This window comes from Danio rerio, chromosome 4 (genome assembly GCF_052040795.2).
Source record: "Danio rerio strain M-AB ecotype USA chromosome 4, GRCz13ab, whole genome shotgun sequence".
In the NCBI taxonomy this organism is placed as follows: Eukaryota; Metazoa; Chordata; class Actinopteri; order Cypriniformes; family Danionidae; genus Danio; species Danio rerio.
The window spans coordinates 65,538,558-65,561,374 of record NC_141024.2 but is presented as its reverse complement, the minus strand read 5'-3'; the positions used below and the strand labels follow the sequence as shown (position 1 = coordinate 65,561,374).

Sequence of the window (22,817 nt, the reverse complement as noted above, 5' to 3'; positions counted from 1 at the left end):
TTTACAGGGCACTATGTCTTTCATTAAAATGTCTTTCGAAGAATTCCAGTTTGTCAGCAGATAGTGTCACCACATAAAACATTCCTTTGCATAGTGGCTTGCTGGTCTAGGAGTATGATTTTCGTTCATGCAATGAAAAATCCCAGATTCAAATTTCGGTTGAGCCCTTACACTTGTCTGCTGTTTTGTAAGGTCGTTGTGGCTTACACAGAGGCCTTTTTTCTGAGAATGCCAGTTTGTCAGCAGATAGTGTTGCCATATAAAGTTGCTGTTTTGCAGTGGCTCGGTGGTCTAGGGGTATGATTCTCACTTAGGGTGCCCTTGATTCGTTAGAGAAAGATTTCTGACTATCTCACGCCTTGTGAAATTATCTCAATTTAGTGGTTCATTGGTCTATGGGTATGATTCTCGCTTCGGTTGCGAGAGGACCCGGGTTCAATTCTCGGATGAGCCCTTGCAGGTGTAATGTGTTTTACAGGGCATTATATCTTTCGTAAAAACGTCTTTCAAAGAATTCCAATTTGTCAGCAGATAGTGTCGCCACATAAAATATTTCTTGCATAGTGGCTTGCTGGTTTAAGAGTTTGATTCTCGTTCATGCCATGAGAAATCTTAGGTTCAAATTTCAGTTGAACCCTTACAGTTGTCTTTTGTTTTGTAAGGGCGTTGTGGCTTACACAGAGGCCTTTTTCTGAGAGTGCCGGTTTGTCAGCAGATAGTGTTGCCATGTAAAGTGGCTATTTCGCAGTTGCTCGTTGGTCTACGGGCATGATTCTCGCTTAAGGTGTGAGAGGTCCCGTTTTCAAATCCTGGACGAACCATTGCAGAAGTCCCGGGTCCAAATGAAGCAAAAGCCCATCTGTTCCTTCTGATGTCTTGTAAAATATTCAAGCTTTTGTGGCTCGTTGGTCTAGGGGTATGATTCTCGCTTAGGGTGCGAGAGGTCCCGGGTTCAAATCCCGGACGAGCCCTTGCAGTTATTCTGTTGTTTTACAGGGCATTATGGCTTTCATAAAAAACGTTTTTCGAAGAATTACAGTTTGTCAGCAGATAGTGTCGGCACATAAAGCATTCCTTTGCATAGTGGTTTGGTTGTCTAGGACTATGATTCTCGTTCATGCCGTGAGAAATCCCAGATTCAAATTTCGGTTGAGCCCTTACAGTTGTCTGCTGTTTTGTAAGGGCGTTGTGGCTTACACAGAGGGCTTTTTTCTGAGAATGCCAGTTCGTCAGCTGATAGTGTTGCCATATAAAGTTACTGTATTGCAGTGGCTCGTTGGTCTAGGGGTATGATTCTCGCTTAGGGTGCCCTTGATTCGTTAGAGAAAGTTTTCTGACTATCTGATGCTTCTGATATCATGTGAAATTAATTAAGTTTGGTGGCTTGTTGGTCTAGGGGTATAAATCTCGCTTCGGGTGTGAGAGGTCCCGGGTTCAAATCCCAGACGAGCCCTTACAGGTGTTATGTGTTTTACAGGGCACTATGTCTTTCATTAAAATGTCTTTCGAAGAATTCCACTTTGTCAGCAGATAGTGTCGCCACATAAAATATTTCTTGCATAGTGGCTTGCTGGTGTAGGAGTATGATTCTCGTTCATGCCGTGAGAAATCCCAGATTCAAATTTCGGTTGAGCCCTTACAGTTGTCCGCTGTTTTGTAAGGGCGTTGTGGCTGACACAGAGGCCTTTTTTCTGAGAATGCCAGTTCGTCAGCTGATAGTGTTGCCATATAAAGTTACTGTTTTGCAGTGGCTCGTTGGTCTAGGGGTATGATTCTCGCTTAGGGTGCCCTTGATTCGTTAGAGAAAGTTTTCTGACTATCTGATGCTTCTGACGCCATGTGAAATGAATTCAACTTAGTGGCTCGTTGGTCTAGGGGTATGATTCTTGCTTCGGGTGTGAGAGGTCCCGGGTTCAAATCCTGGACGAGACCTTGCAGTTATTCTGTTGTTTTACAGGGCATTCTGGCTTTCATAAAAAACGTTTTTCGAAGAATTCCAGTTTGTCAGCAGATAGTGTCGGCACATAAAGCATTCCTTTGCATAGTGGTTTGGTTGTCTAGGACTATGATTCTCGTTCATGCCGTGAGAAATCCCAGATTCAAATTTCGGTTGAGCCCTTACAGTTGTCTGCTGTTTTGTAAGGGCGTTGTGGCTTACACAGAGGGCTTTTTTCTGAGAATGCCAGTTCGTCAGCTGATAGTGTTGCCATATAAAGTTACTGTATTGCAGTGGCTCGTTGGTCTAGGGGTATGATTCTCGCTTAGGGTGCCCTTGATTCGTTAGAGAAAGTTTTCTGACTATCTGATGCTTCTGACATCATGTGAAATTAATTCAATTTGGTGGCTTGTTGGTCTAGGGGTATGAATCTCGCTTCGGGTGTGAGAGGTCCTGGGTTCAAATCCCAGACGAGCTCTACAGGTGGTATGTGTTTTACAGGGCACTATGTGTTTCATTAAAATGTCTTTCGAAGAATTCCAATTTGTCAGCAGATAGTGTCGCCACATAAAACATTCCTTTGCATAGTGGCTTGCTGGTCTAGGAGTATGATTCTCGTTCATGCCGTGAGAAATCCCAGATTCAAATTTCGGTTGAGCCCTTACAGTTGTCCGCTGTTTTGTAAGGGCATTGTGGCTGACACAGAGGCCTTTTTTCTGAGAATGCCAGTTCGTCAGCTGATAGTGTTGCCATATAAAGTTACTGTTTTGCAGTGGCTCGTTGGTCTAGGGGTATGATTCTCGCTTAGGGTGCCCTTGATTCGTTAGAGAAAGTTTTCTGACTATCTGATGCTTCTGACGCCATGTGAAATGAATTCAACTTAGTGGCTCATTGGTCTAGGGGTATGATTCTCGCTTCGGGTGTGAGAGGTACTGGGTTCAAATCCCGGACGAGCCCATACAGATGTTATGTGTTTTACAGGGCACTATGTCTTTCATTAAAATGTCTTTCGAAGAATTCCAGTTTGTCAGCAGATAGTGTTGCCATATAAATTTGCTGTTTTGTAGTGGCTCGGTGGTCTAGGGGTATGATTCTCACTTAGGGTGCCCTTGATTCGTTAGAGAAAGATTTCTGACTATCTGACGCCTTGTGAAATTCTCTCAATTTAGTGGTTCATTGGTCTATGGGTATGATTCTCGCTTCGGTTGCGAGAGGACCCGGGTTCAATTCTCAGAAGAGCCCTTGCAGGTGTACTGTGTTTTACAGGGCATTATATCTTTCGTAAAAACGTCTTTCAAAGAATTCCAATTTGTCAGCAGATAGTGTCGCCACATAAAATATTTCTTGCATAGTGGCTTGCTGGTTTAAGAGTTTGATTCTCGTTGATGCCATGAGAAATCTTAGGTTCAAATTTCAGTTGAACCCTTACAAATGTCTTTTGTTTTGTAAGGGCGTTGTGGCTTACACAGAGGCCTTTTTCTGAGAATGCCGGTTTGTCAGCAGATAGTGTTGCCATGTAAAGTGGCTATTTTGCAGTTGCTCGTTGGTCTACGGGCATGATTCTCGCTTAAGGTGCGAGAGGTCCCGTTTTCAAACCCTGGACGAACCATTGCAGAAGTCCCGGGTCCAAATGAAGCAAAAGCCCATCTGTTCCTTCTGATGTCTTGTAAAATATTCAAGCTTTTGTGGCTCGTTGGTCTAGAGGTATGATTCTCGCTTAGGGTGCGAGAGGTCCCGGGTTCAAATCCCGGACGAGCCCTTGCAGTTATTCTGTTGTTTTACAGGGCATTATGGCTTTCATAAAAAATGTTTTTCGAAGAATTCCAGTTTGTCAGCAGATAGTGTCGGCACATAAAGCATTCCTTTGCATAGTGGTTTGGTTGTCTAGGACTATGATTCTCGTTCATGCCGTGAGAAATCCCAGATTCAAATTTCGGTTGAGCCCTTACAGTTGTCTGCTGTTTTGTAAGGGCGTTGTGGCTTACACAGAGGGCTTTTTTCTGAGAATGCCAGTTCATCAGCTGATAGTGTTGCCATATAAAGTTACTGTATTGCAGTGGCTCGTTGGTCTAGGGGTATGATTCTCGCTTAGGGTGCCCTTGATTCGTTAGAGAAAGTTTTCTGACTATCTGATGCTTCTGACATCATGTGAAATTAATTCAATTTGGTGGCTTGTTGGTCTAGGGGTATGAATCTCGCTTCGGGTGTGAGAGGTCCCGGGTTCAAATCCCAGACGAGTCCTTACAGGTGTTATGTGTTTTACAGGGCACTATGTCTTTCATTAAAATGTCTTTCGAAGAATTCCACTTTGTCAGCAGATAGTGTCGCCACATAAAATATTTCTTGCATAGTGGCTTGCTGGTCTAGGAGTATGATTCTCGTTCATGCCGTGAGAAATCCCAGATTCAAATTTCGGTTGAGCCCTTACAGTTGTCCGCTGTTTTGTAAGGTCGTTGTGGCTGACACAGAGGCCTTTTTTCTGAGAATGCCAGTTCGTCAGCTGATAGTGTTGCCATATAAAGTTACTGTTTTGCAGTGGCTTGTTGGTCTAGGGGTATGATTCTCGCTTAGGGTGCCCTTGATTCGTTAGAGAAAGTTTTCTGACTATCTGATGCTTCTGACGCCATGTGAAATGAATTCAACTTAGTGGCTCGTTGGTCTAGGGGTATGATTCTCGCTTCGGGTGTGAGAGGTCCCGGTTTCAAATCCCGGATGAGCCCATACAGATGTTATGTGTTTTATAGGGCACTATGTCTTTCATTAAAATGTCTTTCGAAGAATTCCAGTTTGTCAGCAGATAGTGTCACCACATAAAACATTCCTTTGCATAGTGGCTTGCTGGTCTAGGAGTATGATTTTCGTTCATGCAATGAAAAATCCCACATTCAAATTTCGGTTGAGCCCTTACACTTGTCTGCTGTTTTGTAAGGTCGTTGTGGCTTACACAGAGGCCTTTTTTCTGAGAATGCCAGTTTGTCAGCAGATAGTGTTGCCATATAAATTTGCTGTTTTGTAGTGGCTCGGTGGTCTAGGGGTATGATTCTCACTTAGGGTGCCCTTGATTCGTTAGCGAAAGATTTCTGACTATCTGACACCTTGTGAAATTCATTATGTCTTTCGTAAAAATGTCTTTTGAAGAATTCCAGTTTGTCAGCAGATAGTATTGCCATGTAAAGTGGCTGTTTTGCAGTAGCTTGTTGGTCTACGGGCTTGATTCTCGCATAAGGTGCGAGAGGTCCCGTTTTCAAATCCTGGACGAACCATTGTAGAAGTCCTGGGTCCAAATGAAGCAAAAGCCCTGCTTCAATGTTTGTTAGATAAGGATTTCTGACCATCTGTTGCTTCTGAAGTCTTGTGAAATATTCAAGCTTTTGTGGTTTGTTGGTCTAGGGGTATGATTCTCGCTTAGGGTGCCCTTGATTCCCTTTAGAGAAAGATTTCTGACTATTTGATGCTTCTGACGCCATGTGAAATCCTATCACTTTAGTGGCTCATTGGTCTAGGGGTGTGATTCTCGCTTCTGGTGTGAGAGGTCCCAGGTTCAAATACCCGATGAGACCTTGCAGGTGTCCTGCGTTTTACAGCACATTATGTCTTTCATAAAAATGTCTTTCGAAGAATTCCAGTTTGCCAGCATAAAGTGTCGCCACAAAACATTACTTTGCATAGTGGCTTGCTTGTCTAGGAGTATGATTCTCGTTCATTCCGTGAGAAATAACAGGTTAAAATTTCGGTTGAGCCATTCAGCATATAGTGTTGCCCTGTAAAGTTGCTGTCTGAGAGAACTATGCTTTTAAGCCAGGGGTCACCAAACTTGTTCCTGGAGGTCTTAAAATGACAACCAAAGAGGTTGTTTACAGTTTTTTCCAGTTGTTTACACACATTTTCTGAAAGCATGTCTCATATTGTCAGAACTCTACACACAAATCACAAAACACACACACATTGGGCAAAACTCTTCAATTCTTCTGCAAAATGAAACTATAAGTTCAAAACAATGTGATTTCTTCTCAAAAAGGTATTTTGTTTTCAAATAACACACACAAGCCATCACATTAGTAGATATTCATAAGATCAGTTGAACACTAATGTGCTTAATGTAAAACACTATGACCACTTCTTCTCTATTCATCATAATGACTTTCTGTAAGCCTTCTTCTGTTCAGTGTTACACTTACTACAGACAGTACATAGACCTACAGAAGTCCATTGTAAAATTTTTCGAAAATTGTTTTAATACAAAACAAACAAATACCAAATATATTTTACTGTATTTTCCTCACAAAAACAGCGTACACAGTGTTCATCCCAACCAACACAAAGTTGCAGAAAATGTGGTCTACATATACCATCAACAGAAGTATTTACTAAATACAGTTACAGTAAAAAAATAAATAAATAAAAAAACAGCTATACTGCCTTCTCTTTTCTGTATTGGTGTGGCCAAGCAGTGGGGCAAATGTCACCTTGCATGGCAAATCCAGCCACGAAAAGCATCAACTGCTATAGCTTGGAGAAGGGGTATACATGTGTTTGGATTTCGGTCATACACTTTTCATCTCTAGGCAGGAAAAAAATCCTTAATAGGTTTGAGGAATGGAGAATATGGAGGGGGAGATAAACAACTTAAAAACATGGGTGTGCAGTCAACTAGTTGTGAATCAGATGAGCTCTCAAATGTAACTCATTTTGTCGCACTATCCATTATGCCTCAAAGCTATACAGTTTTATAATTAATTTCGTTAATCTGTATAAAAAAAGCACACGCACCACCTGAACTAAGGCGCTGCTGGGATTTGAGCCCAGGATCTCCTGTTTACAAGGCATTTTGACCAGCTAAGCCACAGCGCCACAAAAATTAATTGTAAGAGACATTTGCCCGATAACAAAAATCGAAGAAGAAATAAATACACAACAAAAACCAGCATGTCAGGATGCAGAAAATGCTGACAAGACGGACGTGGTCTTTTAGAGTCTGGATGATCATGTCTCAAACCTGACCGGTAACCTGGCCTCTGTTCAAGATCAAAGCAAAAAATGCATTATTTTATTTTTATTTAATCTACCCTTAATCATGTGTTAAGTGTTTTTTGGAATATCCAGTTTCATTACATCCAAACCCTCTGTCAGCTCGAAAAATGGAAATCATTTAATCTAAGATAATGGATAGCGCATTGGACTTCTTGGCTGTGAACTGAGTCATTTAAAGGTTTTGAGTTCAAGTCCCACCAGCGTTGCAAGCTTTGCCCTTTTTCTTCACTGACTTAGGAGTGGTGCGTTTCCAACATTTTTGGCATCTGTCCATCCTGTTCTGCTTTTTAATTTCATTGCGCAGTGCAGGCTCAGATACTAGGGGTACTCTACAATGAAGCCGATGACTTAATTGAGCTGTTTTAAATAAGGGAGATTAGAAAACGGTGTAGGGCCAAGTAAGCTTAAGGAATGACTCAAAGGCAACCTGTGGTTTTGGGCAAAAGTGTCTACCACCTATTGTTGAGATCACGCCTTTTGGAATAGTCGTACAAGAGCCTCTTTATGCATGTGCAAAGTAACTAAGTAGAAAGCATAGTAAATTTTGCTTTTCCCCCACTGTCTTAGATGAAACTGCGTTTGGAAGTATCGTGTCCAGAGGTTTTCTTCTTTTAGTGTTAAGACTAAGTTGGCCAGAGCACCTGTCTTGGGAACAGCAGGTGCTAGATTCAAATCCAAATTGCACCTTTCCCTCAGATTTCCATTTTCCAAGCTGAATCTGGGTTTGGATGTAATGAAACTGGAGATTCCAAAAAACACTTGACACATGATTAAGGGTAGATTAAATAAAAATAAATCAATGCATTTTTTGCTTTGATCTTGAACAGAGGCCAGGTTACTGGTCAGGTTTGAGACATAATCATCCGGACTCTAAAAGACCACGTCCATCTTGTCGGCATTTTCTGCATCCTGACATGCTGGTTTTTGTTGTGTATTGGTTTGTTCTTCTTCGTTTTTTGTTATCGGGCAAATGTCTCTTACGGTCATTCATTGTGGTGCTGTGGCTTAGCTGGTCGAAGCGCCTCTCTTGTAAACAGGAGATCCTGGGCTAAATTGATCCAGGTGGTGAATGCGCTAGTTTTATAGAGCTGACCGGAATGCATAATAAAATTGTATAGCTTTGAGGCCTAATGAATAGTGCGACAAATAGACTTAAACAACCTCTTTGATTGCCATTTTAGACTTGCTGTCTTTTTTTAGTCTCTGTGTGCAAAACCGTCTTGCCTTCATTTCAGCTTTAGTGCTGTGGCTTAGTTGGTCAAAGCGCCTGTCTCGTAAACAGGAGATCCTGGGTTCAAGTCCCAGCAGTGCCTATTGTACATGTGCCAGCGTTGCTTTTTCTTAAGAGTTACGAGTGTTTACGCAGCGGGATGTTTAGCAGTCGGTTTCTAAACAAAACTCAAATCCTTAAGAACGCTACACGTTTAAGAGGACTTTGGACGATGGCTTTATATAGCATAATGTGGTAATGCCTAACCAATTGGACTTTAATATTTCAAGTCCAGACATTCACACATGCAGCGCTGCCATTGTTAGTTTTTTTTTTTCTTTTTTCGATTAAACAATTAGCCCTTGTCAACATCGTTTGACCCTGTGGCTTAGTTGGTCAAAGCGCCTGTCTAGTAAACAGCAGATCCTGAGTTCAACTCCCAGCAGTACTTTGTCTGCAGTTGGCTGTTCTTTCATGGGCCAGAGAGTCCCAAAAAGTGCTTTTTGGTGCAGTTTCTGTGGTGCAATGGATAGCTTATTGGACCTCTAGGCTGTGAGGTGAGCCATTCAAAGGTTGTAGGTTCGAGTCCCACAAGAGTGTCAAGCTTTGCCCCTTTTCTTCACTGACTTAAGGTGTGGTGGGTTTCTAACATTTCAGGCATCTGTCCATCCCGTTTTGCTTCTTTCTTTCATTGCGCAGTGCAGGCTCAGATACTAGGGGTACACTACAATGAAGCCGATGACTTAATTGAGCTGTTTTAAATAAGGAAGATTATAAAACGGTGCAAGGCCGAGTGGACTTAAGTAATGACTCGAAGGCAACCTGTGGTTTAGGGCAAAAGTGACCGCCACCTATTGTTAAGATCACACCTTTTGGATTTGTCATACAAGAGCCTCTTTATGCATGTGTAAAGTAACTGAGTTGAAAGCATAGTAAATTTTGCTTCCCCCCACTGTCTTAGATGAAACTGCGTTTGGAAGTATCGTATCCACAGTTTTTTTCTTTTAGTGTTAAGACTAACGGCTGTTTCAAACCGCAAGCGCCAGCAGCGCGTGTTTTTTCGGCGTCCATGTTAACAGATTAGAGCTTTCATACTGCACGCAACAGCAGCGCGTCAGAGCGAGGCGTGAGCGTCGCTGAAGCAGCAGTGCAGCGATAGTTTTGGCGCCGGGTCTATTTTTGACGCGCTGCTCACGCTCAATTAAAGTGACAGTGCATTGATAATGACCAAAACACAATGAATGACAGTAAAAAAGTAGCAATTGTACCCAATAAATGCCTTAATAATGTCAACTGATTTATATATAGTCAGTTGTAACCCAGGTTACTAGTGGGTAGTACACAGCAATAGAGCAAATAGAAACACCCTTATAAATATGAAAAAAAAACATTGGCAGAGTACTCGATTAAATAATATATATTAAAATTATTTATTTATTTAAATAATTCATAATCGAGTATTAAACAGCATTCAAGGGAATAGTGCTTTAGAATAACATCATCGTGCCTTACACTATAGCAGATCAGATTTACAAACAATAACAAATCTCTCTCTCGTCTGTTAGCTTGTGTTTACCGTTGCTATGGTGATTCAGTGTTCGCAAGGGAATGCAGAGATGTAAGTTTTTAAATTAATAACAGTAGAAAACTATTAGATATATATCAAGGCCTCAAGGCTCTGTTCTTGGGCCACTTCTCTTCTCCATCTACACATCATCTCTAGGACCAGTCATCCAGAGAAATGGATTCTCCTACCACTGCTATGCTGATGATACCCAGCTATACCTCTCTTTTCATCCTGATGATCCCTCGGTTCCAGCTCGCATCTCAGCCTGCCTGTTGGATATTTCACACTGGATGAAAGATCATCATCTTCAGCTGAACCTCGCAAAAACGGAAATTCTTGTAGTTTCTGCTAACCCGACTCTACACCATAATTTTTCAATCCAGATGGACGGGGCAACCATTACTGCATCCAAAATGGTGAAAAGCCTTGGAGTAACGATTGATGACCAACTAAACTTCTCTGAACACATTTCTAGAACTGCTCGATCGTGCAGATTCGCACTCTATAACATCAGAAAGATCCGACCCTTCTTTTCTGAACATGCAGCTCAACTCCTTGTTCAAGCTCTTGTTCTCTCCAAACTGGATTACTGCAACTCTCTACTAGCTGGGCTTCCAGCTAACTCTATCAAGCCTCTTCAACTGCTCCAGAATGCAGCAGACGAGTGGTCTTCAATGAACCGAAATGAGCACATGTCACTCCGCTGCTAGTCCGTTTGCACTGGCTGCCAGTTGCTGCTCACATCAAATTCAAAGCTCTGATGTTTGCCTACAAAGTGACTTCTGGCCTTGCTCCTTCTTATCTGCTCTCACTTCTGCAGATCTATGTGCCCTCCAGAAACTTGCGTTCTGTGAACGAACGCCGCCTCGTGGTTCCATCCCAAAGAGGGAAGAAATCACTTTCGCGAATGCTCACGCTCAATCTGCCCAGTTGGTGGAATGAACTCCCTAACTGCATAAGAACAGCAGAGTCACTCGCTACTTTCAGGAAACGACTAAAAACTCAACTATTTAGTCTCCACTTCACTTCCTAATCTGCAATTGCCTCTCTGAATATCACACTAACTGTACCCACAAAAAAAAAAAAATACTAATACTAATACTACTAATACTTCCCTTCTTAGACTTTACAGACCTGAAACTTGCCTACAGCACTTATTCATTGTTGCTCTTAGTTGTGTAAGTTGCTTCCTTGTCCTCATTTGTAAGTCGCTTTGGATAAAAGCGTCTGCTAAATGACTAAATGTAAATGTAAATATATATTTTAATGTTTTAAATGTGTATTAACTGTAAAAACTGACCATTAATAAGATGCTGAAATGATTTCTATCATATATCTTTAATGAAGGATTGAGAGAAAAAAACAAGATTTGTATCTGTGAGTGAAATCTGCACACGAGTGCCCCCTGGAGTTTTCCTGGCTTTTCGCTTTGATTTTGAATGATTTCCTTGGTGAGTTCGTGTTTTTTTTTTTTTATTGTTTTCATTATAACATGATTAAAACTAGTGTCAAAAATGTGTTTCATTAATTAACCATTTGTTTGGTCTAGTAAAAACACAGTATTATACACAGTATTATACAAGTGATTGTGTAAAGTTTAAGTGAGAGAGTTTAAGTAAAATGCTGTCATTTGTAAAAAGAAAATGCCAAATAGGAGAAAGAAGTAGGAAAAACACAGAAATTCAGCAGAGAGAAGCATATACATGGTCATTTATTGTTGCTGTTTATTTACAAATGTGTTAAGCTGAGATAATGCATACACTGTAAAATGCTAATGGTTTTTTTCTCCCCTTTGTTTGTTTGCTTGTGCATCTTCTTCTGGTTTTTCATCGGTGAGATGTTCTATTGAAGTCAGTTGCTGAATGTGATCTGCTCTGCATTCAAATTAATTGAAGTGTGAACTCTTTTCTGGATTTGGATTGTCTCAACTTCCATCGGTGCGTGTCTAATTGTGGAGTTGGACTGTCGAGCCTCCCATTAAGTGGATTTTTTGGATACACCTGTTGGAAAGATACAAAGTGAAACCTATTCAGCGTCATGGTAAGAGTGTAAATTTACAACAAACTCACAAGTGCAACATCCTGGATCTCTGGAACTGAATTTGCAACCTAGTTGTTTTGCAAAAGAATCTTTTTGAGTGTTCATCACCTGTACTGGACTTTTGGGAAAATTTGAAATGTTTTAAGTAAATGTTTTATTTTCATTTTTATTTGTACATTGTTTCATTGGAGTGTTCATTTGTTGCAATTTTTGAAGCTTTATAGAGAGAAGTTAATTGGTTTAAGAAGGGAAACCTTGATTATATATTAAATAATAAAACAATTTTAATATTGTACTATTAAGAGGGTTTTGGACGATGGCATTATATAGCATGGTATGGTGATGCGTAACCAATTGGACTTTAAAATTTTTAAGTCTAGACATTCAAACATGCAGTGCTACCGTTTTTACCGTTTCTTTTTTCGATTAAACAGATACCCCCTGTCTGGTTTTGTGGCTTAGTTGGTCAAAACACCTGTCTAGTAAACAGAAGATCCTATGTATGAATCCCAGCAGTACTTTATCTGCAGTGAGCTGTGCTTTTATGGGCCAGAGAGTACCAAAAATTGCTTTCTGTGCAACAGTGCTAGAGGCAGGAGCTCTGTGGTGCAATGGATAGTTCATTGGACTTCTAGGCTGTGAGCTGAGGCCAGTGCGAGCCAGGATGAGCCGGGGCAATTGCCCAGGAGGTTAAGCAGTGAGGCCGAAATCATGTTGCGTTTCCACTGTCGGGCTAGTAGCTCGCAGCACGTCACGCAAACCCCGCCCCATAACATCCCCCGAATCAAACATCACACAACCCGCCCACTTCAGCAGGAATCAGCCAGATAAAGCACACCATCACATCCTCACGAAACCATTCAAATAAAGACAACTGTCTTCCTTCCTTCAAGTCCCTTCAGCTACTCCAGAACGTAGCAGCATGAGTGGTCTTTAATGAATTGAAAAGAGCACATGTCACTCCGCTACTCACCCGTTTGCACTGGCTGCCAGTTGCTGCTCGCATCAAATTCAAAGCTCTGATGTTTGCCTACAAAGCAACCTCTGGCTTTGCTCCCTCTTATCTGCTCTCACTTCTGCAGATTTATATGCCCTCAAGAAACTTGCGTTCTGTGAATAAACGTCGCCTCGTGGTTCCATCCCAAAGAGGGAAGTAATCACTTTCCCGAACTCTCGCATTCAATCTGCCCAGTTGGTGGAATGAACTCCCTAACTGCAACAGAACGAGTCACTTGCTGTCTTCAAGAAACAACTTAAAACTCAACTATTTAGTCTTCTCTTCACTTCCTAATCTGCAATTGCCTCTAGCTATACCACTAACTGTACTCAAAAAAAAAAAAAAAAAAAATTCTTACATTACTAATGCTTTCCTTCTTAGACTTTACAGCCCTGAAACTTGCCTACAGCACTTATTTATTGTTGCTCTTATAGTTGTGATAATTGCTTCCTTGTCCTCATTTGTTAGTCGCTTTGGATAAAAGCGTCTGCTAAATGACTAAATGTAAATGTAAAACAGCGAGCTGTGTACACGCCCTTAAAATGACACATTATAACACATTATAATAAAAAAATCTGGATTGTGTTTTGAACTGAACCTAGACTGGCACACTCAGAAGAACCATAATAATAATGTTAAATCATTAAAAAAGGGGTAAACTATGTGCCCTTTAAGCAATGTGTTAACTTTATTAAATATTCAATAATCATCAAGATTGATAAAAAAGTTCAACACACACAGCAGTGAACGTGTGCGCGCACACACACACACAGCAGTGAACGTGTGCACACACACATCAGTGAACATGTATACACACACACACACACATCAGTGAACATGTATACACACACACACTCAGTTGGTACAGTAGGCCTACATACTGTATCTACCTTGGAAGAAGTGATATGGTTCTTAAAGTGTTGTTTTACGTATGGAGCCTGATTGAATTTTATTATAGTGTCTTCGTAAAAACATCTGTCCATAATTCCTGAAAATAGAAAAAAAAATATATATATATATATATAAATAAAGAAACTGCAAAGAAACGATTCAATCATATTAAAGAGATTTGAACTAACCTTCTAACACAACTAGCGGTCCAGGTCCCTGATGGAATATGGCTCCCCAGACATGAATTTTTACTGGATGCTTTGCTTTCGGTTTCACAACATGGCGGTTTATTAATAGGGTATGTCCTATTAATAAATTTGTAGGACATGTAAGCTCGTATAAAGCAAATAGCCTAAATAAAGAGATGCATGGATTAATGTAAATAAATAAATCTTTTCATTATGGCATTGTTCAAAATGGCTTACCTGGCTTTCTATAGGTCCACCTGAGTTGTTTTACTGGTTTTCTAATATTGCAGACTGATGCTTTTAACTGTATTCTAAACAGAAGCTCACTCTGAATCTTTTTAGCAGATCGCTATTGTGGATTGTGCTGCACAGCCAACTTAAAAGGGACTGCATCAAAGACAACCCAGGTGGCACATACTAAAAACAACAAGAACAAAAAGTATTTATAAAAAAGTAAGAATTTTTTTTGGCACAGCAGGGTCTTTCTTCAGGGCTCGTTTGTCAAGGGGTATGATTCTCGCTTAGGATGCGAGAGGTCCTGGGTTCAATCCCCCGACGAGCCCTACAGCTGTCACAGAAAAAGCAGTGGAACTTTGGCATTTCTACTTTAATTGTAGCACCTTTTGCTGTGACTTTAGTTAATGAACATTTAGTGGACTTCTAATTTAAATTAGTTTAACATGTACAATTATACAGACAAAACCGTCTGCTACCCTCAGGCAGATGGTTCCGCAGCATCTGGTTACGCACCAGCCGGCTAAAGGAAAGTTTCTTCCCTCAGACTATCAGGCTGATGAACACTTAACACACAGGCTGTTCCATACCCTCACTGCACACCATCGATATGTAGCATGCACTGACCTTAAGCCAATCCATACTTGAAACAACACTGCCTACAACTATGTGGACACCTATTCATTGTACATATCGCTGTCAATTTCACATTGTCATTTTATTTGTCTGTTATTTGTACTGTCGTTGTATTTGCACTGTCATTGTTTTTGCACTATCTGTATTTTTTACTGTTTGTACAGATAATTTTTCATGATTTTTGGTGAATTTTTCATGATTTTTGGTGATTTTTCAAGATTTTTTCATGATTTTTCAAGATTTTTTCATCTTTTATGATTTTTCATGATTTTTTCATTTTTTTATGATTTTTCAAAAAAATTTCATTTTTCGTGATTTTTCGTTATTTTTTTAAAAAATTAATTTTTCTTGATTTTTTGTGATTTTCATATTTGACGATTTTTCAAAAAATTTTCATTTTTTGTGATTTTTTGCGATTTTTCAAAAAATTTTCATTTTTTGTGATTTTTCAAAAAATTTCATTTTTTGTGATTTTTCCAAAAATTTTCATTTTTTGCGAATTTTCCAAAAATTTTCATATTTTGCGATTTTTCAAAAAATTTTCATTTTTTTGCGATTTTTCAAAAATTTTTCATATTTTGCGATTTTTCAAAAATTATTCAGATTTTGTGATTTTTCAAAAAAATTTTATATTTTGTGATTTTTCAAAAAATGTTCATTTTTTGTGATTTTTCAAAAAAATTTCATATTTTGCGATTTTTCAAAAAATTTTCATTTTTTTGCGATTTTTCAAAAGTTGTTCATATTTCGCGATTTTGCAAAAATTTTTCAGTTTTTGTGATTTTTCAAAAAATTTTTATATTTTGCGATTTTTCAAAAAATTTTCATTTTTTGTGATTTTTCAAAAAATTTTAATTTTTTGTGATTTTTCAAAAAATGTTAATTTTTTGCGATTTTTCAAAAATTTTTCATTTTTTGCGATTTTTCAAAAGTTGTTCATATTTCGCGATTTTGCTAAAATTTTTCAGTTTTTGTGATTTTTCAAAAAATTTTTATATTTTGCGATTTTTCAAAAATTTTTCATTTTTTGTGATTTTTAAAAATATTTTCATATTTTGCAATTTTTCAAAAATTTTTCATTTTTTGTGATTTTGCGATTTTCAAAAAAATTTCATGTTTTGCGATTTTTCAAAAAAATTATATATTTTGCGATTTTTCAAAAAATTTTCATGTTTTGCGATTTTTCAAAAAATTTTCATGTTTTGCGATTTTTCAAAAAATTTTTATATTTTGCAATTTTTCAAAAAATTTTCATATTTTGCGATTTTTCAAAAATTTTTCATTTTTTGCGATTTTTCAAAAACTTCATATTTTGCGATTTTTCAAAAATTTTTCATTTTTTGCGATTTTTCAAAAATTGTTCATATTTTGTGATTTTTCAAAAAATTTCCATTTTTTGCGATTTTTCAAAAAATTTTCATGTTTTGCGATTTTTCAAAAAAATATATATTTTGCGATTATTCAAAAAGTTTTTATGTTTTGCGATTTTTCAAAAAATTTTCATGTTTTGCGATTTTTGTGATTTTTCAAAAAATTTTCATTTTTTGTGATTTTTCAAAAATTTTCATATTTTGCGATTTTTCAAAAAAATTTCATATTTTGCGATTTTTCAAAAAATTTTCATTTTTTGTGATTTTTCACAAAATTTTCATTTTTTGTGATTTTGCGATTTTTCAAAAAAGATAATTTTTTGTGATTTTTCAAAAAATTTTCATGTTTTGCGATTTTTCAAAAAAAATTATATTTTGCGATTTTTCAAAAAAATTTCATGTTTTGCGATTTTTCAAAAAATTTTCATGTTTTGCGATTTTTCAAAAAATTATTAAATTTTGCAATTTTTCAAAAAATTTTCATATTTTGCGATTTTTCAAAAATTTTTCATTTTTTGCGATTTTTCAAAAATTGTTCATATTTTGTGATTTTTCAAAAAATTTCCATTTTTGCGATTTTTCAAAAAATTTTCATGTTTTGCGATTTTTCAAAAAAAAATATATTTTGCGATTTTTCAAAAAGTTTTTGTTTTGCGATTTTTCAAAAAATTTTCATGTTTTGCGATTTTTCAAATTTTCATGTTTTGTGATTTTTCAAAAAAATTTCATTTTTTGTGATTTTTCAAAAATTTTCATATTTTGCGATTTTTCAAAAAAATTTCATATTTTGCGATTTTTCAAAAAATTTTTATTTTTTGTGATTTTTCACAAAATTTTCATTTTTTGTGATTTTGCGATTTTTCAAAAAAAACCATTTTTTGCGATTTTTCAAAAAATTTTCATGTTTTGCGATTTTTCAAAAAAATATATATTTTGCGATTATTCAAAAAGTTTTTATGTTTTGCGATTTTTCAAAAAATTTTCATGTTTTGCGATTTTTGTGATTTTTCAAAAAATTTTCATTTTTTGTGATTTTTCAAAAATTTTCATATTTTGCGATTTTTCAAAAAAATTTCATATTTTGCGATTTTTCAAAAAATTTTCATTTTTTGTGATTTTTCACAAAATTTTCATTTTTTGTGATTTTGCGATTTTTCAAAAAAAATAATTTTTTGTGATTTTTCAAAAAATTTTCATGTTTTGCGATTTTTCAAAAAAAATTATATTTTGCGATTTTTCAAAAAAATTTCATGTTTTGCGATTTTTCAAAAAATTTTCATGTTTTGCGATTTTTCAAAAAATTATTAAATTTTGCAATTTTTCAAAAAATTTTCATATTTTGCGATTTTTCAAAAATTTTTCATTTTTTGCGATTTTTCAAAAATTGTTCATATTTTGTGATTTTTCAAAAAATTTCCATTTTTGCGATTTTTCAAAAAATTTTCATGTTTTGCGATTTTTCAAAAAAAAATATATTTTGCGATTTTTCAAAAAGTTTTTGTTTTGCGATTTTTCAAAAAATTTTCATGTTTTGCGATTTTTCAAATTTTCATGTTTTGTGATTTTTCCAAAAAATTTCATTTTTTGTGATTTTTCAAAAATTTTCATATTTTGCGATTTTTCAAAAAAATTTCATATTTTGCGATTTTTCAAAAAATTTTTATTTTTTGTGATTTTTCACAAAATTTTCATTTTTTGTGATTTTGCGATTTTTCAAAAAAAACCATTTTTTGTGATTTTTCAAAAATTTTTCATGTTTTGCGATTTTTCAAAAAAATATATATTTTGCGATTTTTCAAAAAATTTTCATTTTTTTGTGATTTTTCACAAAATTTTCATTTTTTGTGATTTTACGATTTTTCAAAAAAAAACATTTTTTGTGATTTTTCAAAAAATTTTCATGTTTTGCGATTTTTCAAAAAAATTATATATTTTGCGATTTTTCAAAAAAATTTCATGTTTTGCGGTTTTTCAAAAAAAAAATTCATGTTTTGCGATTTTTCAAAAAAATTTCATATTTTGCGATTTTTCAAAAAAATTTCATTTTTTGTGATTTTTCAAAAAATTTTCATATTTTGTGATTTTTCAAAAAATTTCCATTTTTTGCGATTTTTCAAAAAATTTTCATGTTTTGCGATTTTTCAAAAAAAATATATATTTTGCGATTTTTCAAAAAATTTTCATTTTTTGTGATTTTTCACAAAATTTTCATTTTTTGTGATTTTGCGATTTTTCAAAAAAAAAACATTTTTTGTGATTTTTCAAAAAATTTTCATGTTTTGCGATTTTTCAAAAAAATTATATATTTTGCGATTTTTCAAAAAAATTTCATGTTTTGCGGTTTTTCAAAAAAAAAATTAATGTTTTGCGATTTTTCAAAAAATTTTCATATTTTGCGATTTTTCAAAAAATTTTCATATTTTGCGATTTTACAAAAAATTTTCATTTTTTGCGATTTTTCAAAAAAATTTCATATTTGCGATTTTTCATAAAATTTTCACATTTTGTGATTTTTCAAAAAATGTTCATATTTTGTGATTTTTCAAAAAATTTCCATTTTTTGCGATTTTTCAAAAAAAATTCATGTTTTGCGATTTTTCAAAAAAATATATATTTTGCGATTTTTCAAAAAATTTTCATGTTTTGCGATTTTTCAAAAAATTTTCATGTTTTGCGATTTTTCAAATTTTCATTTTTTGTGATTTTTCAAAAAATTTTCATTTTTTGTGATTTTTCAAAAAATTGTTCATATTTTGCGATTTTTCAAAAAATTTTCATATTTTGCGATTTTTCAAAAAAATTTCATTTTTTGTGATTTTTCAAAAAATTTCCATTTTTTGCGATTTTTCAAAAATTTTTAATTTTTTGTGATTTTTCAAAAATTTTTCATTTTTTGTGATTTTTCAAAAAATGTTCATATTTTGTGATTTTTCAAAAAATTTCCATTTTTTGCGATTTTTCAAAAAATGTTCATATTTTGTGATTTTTCAAAAAATTTCCATTTTTTGCGATTTTTCAAAAAATTTTCATGTTTTGCGATTTTTCAAAAAAAATTATATTTTGCGATTTTTCAAAAAAATATAAATTTTGCAATTTTTCAAAAAATTTTCATGTTTTGCGATTTTTCAAAAAATTTTCATGTTTTGCGATTTTTCAAATTTTCATTTTTTGTGATTTTTCAAAAAATTTTCATTTTTTGTGATTTTTCAAAAAATTGTTCATATTTTGCGATTTTTCAAAAAATTTTCATTTTTTGTGATTTTTCAAAATATTTTCATATTTTGCGATTTTTCAAATTTTCATTTTTTGTGATTTTTCAAAAAATTTTTATTTTTTGTGATTTTTCAAAAAATTGTTCATATTTTGCGATTTTTCAAAAATTTTTCATTTTTTGTGATTTTTCAAAAAATTTTCATGTTTTGCGATTTTTCAAAAAAATGTTCATATTTTGCGATTTTTCAAAAAATTTTCATTTTTTGTGATTTTTCAAAATATTTTCATATTTTGCGATTTTTCAAATTTTCATTTTTTGTGATTTTTCAAAAAATTTTCATTTTTTGTGATTTTTCAAAAAATTGTTCATATTTTGCGATTTTTCAAAAATTTTTCATTTTTTGTGATTTTTCAAAAAATTTTCATGTTTTGCGATTTGCAATTTTTCAAAAAATTTTCATTTTTTGTGATTTTTCAAAAAAATTTCATATTTTGTGATTTTTCAAAAAATTTCCATTTTTTGCGATTTTTCAAAATATTTTCATATTTTGCGATTTTTCAAATTTTCATTTTTTGTGATTTTTCAAAAAATTTTCATTTTTTGTGATTTTTCAAAAAATTTTTCATATTTTGCGATTTTTCAAAAAATTTTCATTTTTTGTGATTTTTCAAAAAATTTTCATGTTTTGCGATTTTTCAAAATTTTTTATATTTTGCAATTTTTCAAAAAATTTTCATGTTTTGCGATTTTTCAAAAAATTTTCATGTTTTGCGATTTTTCAAAAAAATTTCATATTTTGCGATTTTTCAAAAAATTTTCATTTTTTGTGATTTTTCAAAAAATTTTCATATTTTGTGATTTTTCAAAAAATTTCCATTTTTTGCGATTTTTCAAAAAATGTTCATGTTTTGCGATTTTTCAAAAAATTTTATATTTTGCGATTTTTCAAAAAAATTATATATTATGCGATTTTTCAAAAAAATTTCATGTTTTGCAATTTTTCAAAAAATTTTCATGTTTTGCGATTTTTCAAATTTTCATTTTTTGTGATTTTTCAAAAAATTTTCTTTTGTGATTTTTAGTGATTTTTCAAAAAATTCATATTTTGTGATTTTTTGCGATTTTTCAAAAAATTTACTTTTGTGATTTTTAGTCATTTTTCCAAAAATTTATATTTAGTGATTTTTTGCGATTTTTCAAAAAATTTTCTTTTGTGATTTTTAGTGATTTTTCAAAAAAAATCTTTTTTTGTGATTTTTTGCGATTTTGTAAAAAATTTTCATATTTTGCGATTTTTTCAAAAAAGTTTCATTTTTTGTGATTTTTTGCGATTTTTCAAAAAAATTTTCTTTTGTGATTTTTAGTGATTTTTGTAACTTCATTTTTTGTGATTTTTTGCGATTTTGTAAAAAAAATTCATTTTTTGCGATTTTTCAAAAAATTTTCATTTTTTACGATTTTTCAAAAAATTTTCTTTTTTGTGATTTTTTGCGATTTTTCAAAAAAAATCGATTTTTTGTTATTTTTAAAAAAAAAATAAAATTTTTTGTGATTGTTCAAAAAAATTTAATTTTTTGTGAATTTTCAAAAATTTAATTTTTTTGAATTGTTTATTATTTTTTATTTTTCGTGATTTTTTGTGTTTTTTCAAGATTTTATCATTTTTCATGATTTTTCTTGATCTTTCAAGATTTCATTTTTTGTTATTTTTCGATGTTTTTTCATTTCTCGAGATTTTTCGTGACACTGAAGCGGTTCCAGCAGTACATTCTCAGCAAAGATATAGGCTTTATTTTATTTTTTAAACTACTTTATTAAAAATATATATCATGCTGGCAACATTTCATGCAAACTACAACTTGTAACTCACAGAAACCCCCAAAGGACAGGCCTTTTCCTGCAGTGGCGGCCAGCTCCAGCTCATCGGGTTCTAGAGGTGACGGTGGATGCGCAGATGATGCGCTACTTGTGAAAAACCCTCAATGCTTTTGAAGCACAAGGTGCACAGCAAATTCATTGGTGTTCAATTTTTAAGTGTTGTGGTAATTCAGAGTGAAGTGTTAAAATTCTAGAGTTAAATAAAGTGTCATACACTAAAGCTCCAGCAGATCTTTATGACACACAGACATCAAGAATCAGGATATGAACCTCAACCATGGTTGCTAAAAAGAAAAAAGCTGCATATTTCATGCTATGTGCCAGCATAGTACAAAGCTCCCAGCATGCATTGCATCATAAATAAATTATGCAGCTTTATGTTGTTACAATCTCTTTCTTTTTATTTATTTTGTGTTGTGTTTGGGAGGTAATATTTCAGTAGTTTTTTTAATTGATTTTTATTTTTTTTGTTTGTCACCATTATTGAGATTCAAAGACTAATTGTTGATGTCTGTGTGTTTTTAAGTGCTGCCATAGATCAAACATTCACATTGTAAATCATGCTTTTAAAGTCATTAATTGTTAAAGCTTCAGTGGTTTCATTTATGTATTTTATTTATTTCACACACATAACTAATGTGACACTGAATTAGAAAACAAGCAGGAGAAGATGGCTTTGATATCATAGTTAATCTCTTCAGACTGACTCTTACATTTTCTTTTGAATTTTCATGCTACATGTAAGAATAGTGTGATTAGCACTAATAATTATAGCATCCAAATAAAAAAAAAAAAACCCATTTTATAGCAAGAAGTTGAAGAGGCTGACTAAAGCAGACTCTGTCCTCCATCATGGTGACTTCAAATGAACAACAGAAATTTCATAAAGAGCTTTTGTTCACATGACAGATTTAAAGCCAAAGCTCAGTAATAAGTGAAGCTCCATGATGAGTTGTTTAATGTGATGAGTTGTTTTAAAGATGTTGAAAATATAAATAAATTTTATTGTGTAATTTGTTTATTTTTTTTATTCATTATTATTTTATTTAAAGTTTTATTCTCAGTTGATTTCATCTTTGGTTTTGGCTACTGCTGCCAGTATTTTGATATACATTTTTCATATATTTTACACAATAAGAGTTTGCTAATTAACACTCTCTGAGTGGTAATTTTTTTTAACACTTTCAAAAGTGTTATTTTAACACTTTTTATAGTGGTTCCCATATAAACACTGAGGGAGTGTTAATTTGAACTCTAAGGTAGTTAAATCTACAATCTAAAATTTGCAGTGTGTATAACCCTTTATTGTTGTCTTTAATTGTTTATGTACCATAGCATAAACATTTAACATTTATTCATACTGTTGCAGCATGAAGTACAGTTGAGGGCGCTCCTGTGAAATATTTATTCAAGGTAATGGAGCAAGGACATTTTCACAGTACTTACGATAGTATATTATCTTCTGAAGAAAGTTTTATTTGTTTTATTATTTATGTTTTTCTATTGGCTACAGAACAAACAGTGTTAAGCTAGTTAAGCCTTTACTTTCTCAATCTGAATAAGGTAGCACTTCAGTATAATAGTCCTTTAGTTAATCAATTTACTAACACTAAGTGTCACCAATC

The 22,817-nt window shown here is 34.0% G+C and overlaps 1 protein-coding gene, 1 long non-coding RNA gene and 4 other non-coding genes across 6 annotated transcripts in view; 5 read left to right on the top strand and 1 right to left on the bottom strand.

Annotated features, from left to right (window-relative positions):
• Nucleotides 1–22,817, bottom strand: part of LOC137487288 (uncharacterized) — a 372,332-nt gene that overhangs the window by 210,698 nt on the left and 138,817 nt on the right. The gene's annotated exons all lie outside the window — the stretch shown is intronic.
• Nucleotides 900–971, top strand: trnap-agg (transfer RNA proline (anticodon AGG)). Its single transcript has one exon. It is a non-coding gene; the product is annotated as a tRNA-Pro (tRNA).
• Nucleotides 3,624–3,695, top strand: trnap-agg (transfer RNA proline (anticodon AGG)). Its single transcript has one exon. It is a non-coding gene; the product is annotated as a tRNA-Pro (tRNA).
• trnap-cgg (transfer RNA proline (anticodon CGG)) lies at nucleotides 4,585–4,656 on the top strand. The gene has a single exon. It is a non-coding gene; the product is annotated as a tRNA-Pro (tRNA).
• trnat-cgu (transfer RNA threonine (anticodon CGU)) lies at nucleotides 8,207–8,280 on the top strand. Its single transcript has one exon. It is a non-coding gene; the product is annotated as a tRNA-Thr (tRNA).
• Nucleotides 9,761–11,872, top strand: LOC148682329 (uncharacterized). The gene is made up of 2 exons (XR_015942996.1): nucleotides 9,761–11,195; nucleotides 11,582–11,872. It is a non-coding gene; the product is annotated as an uncharacterized LOC148682329 (long non-coding RNA).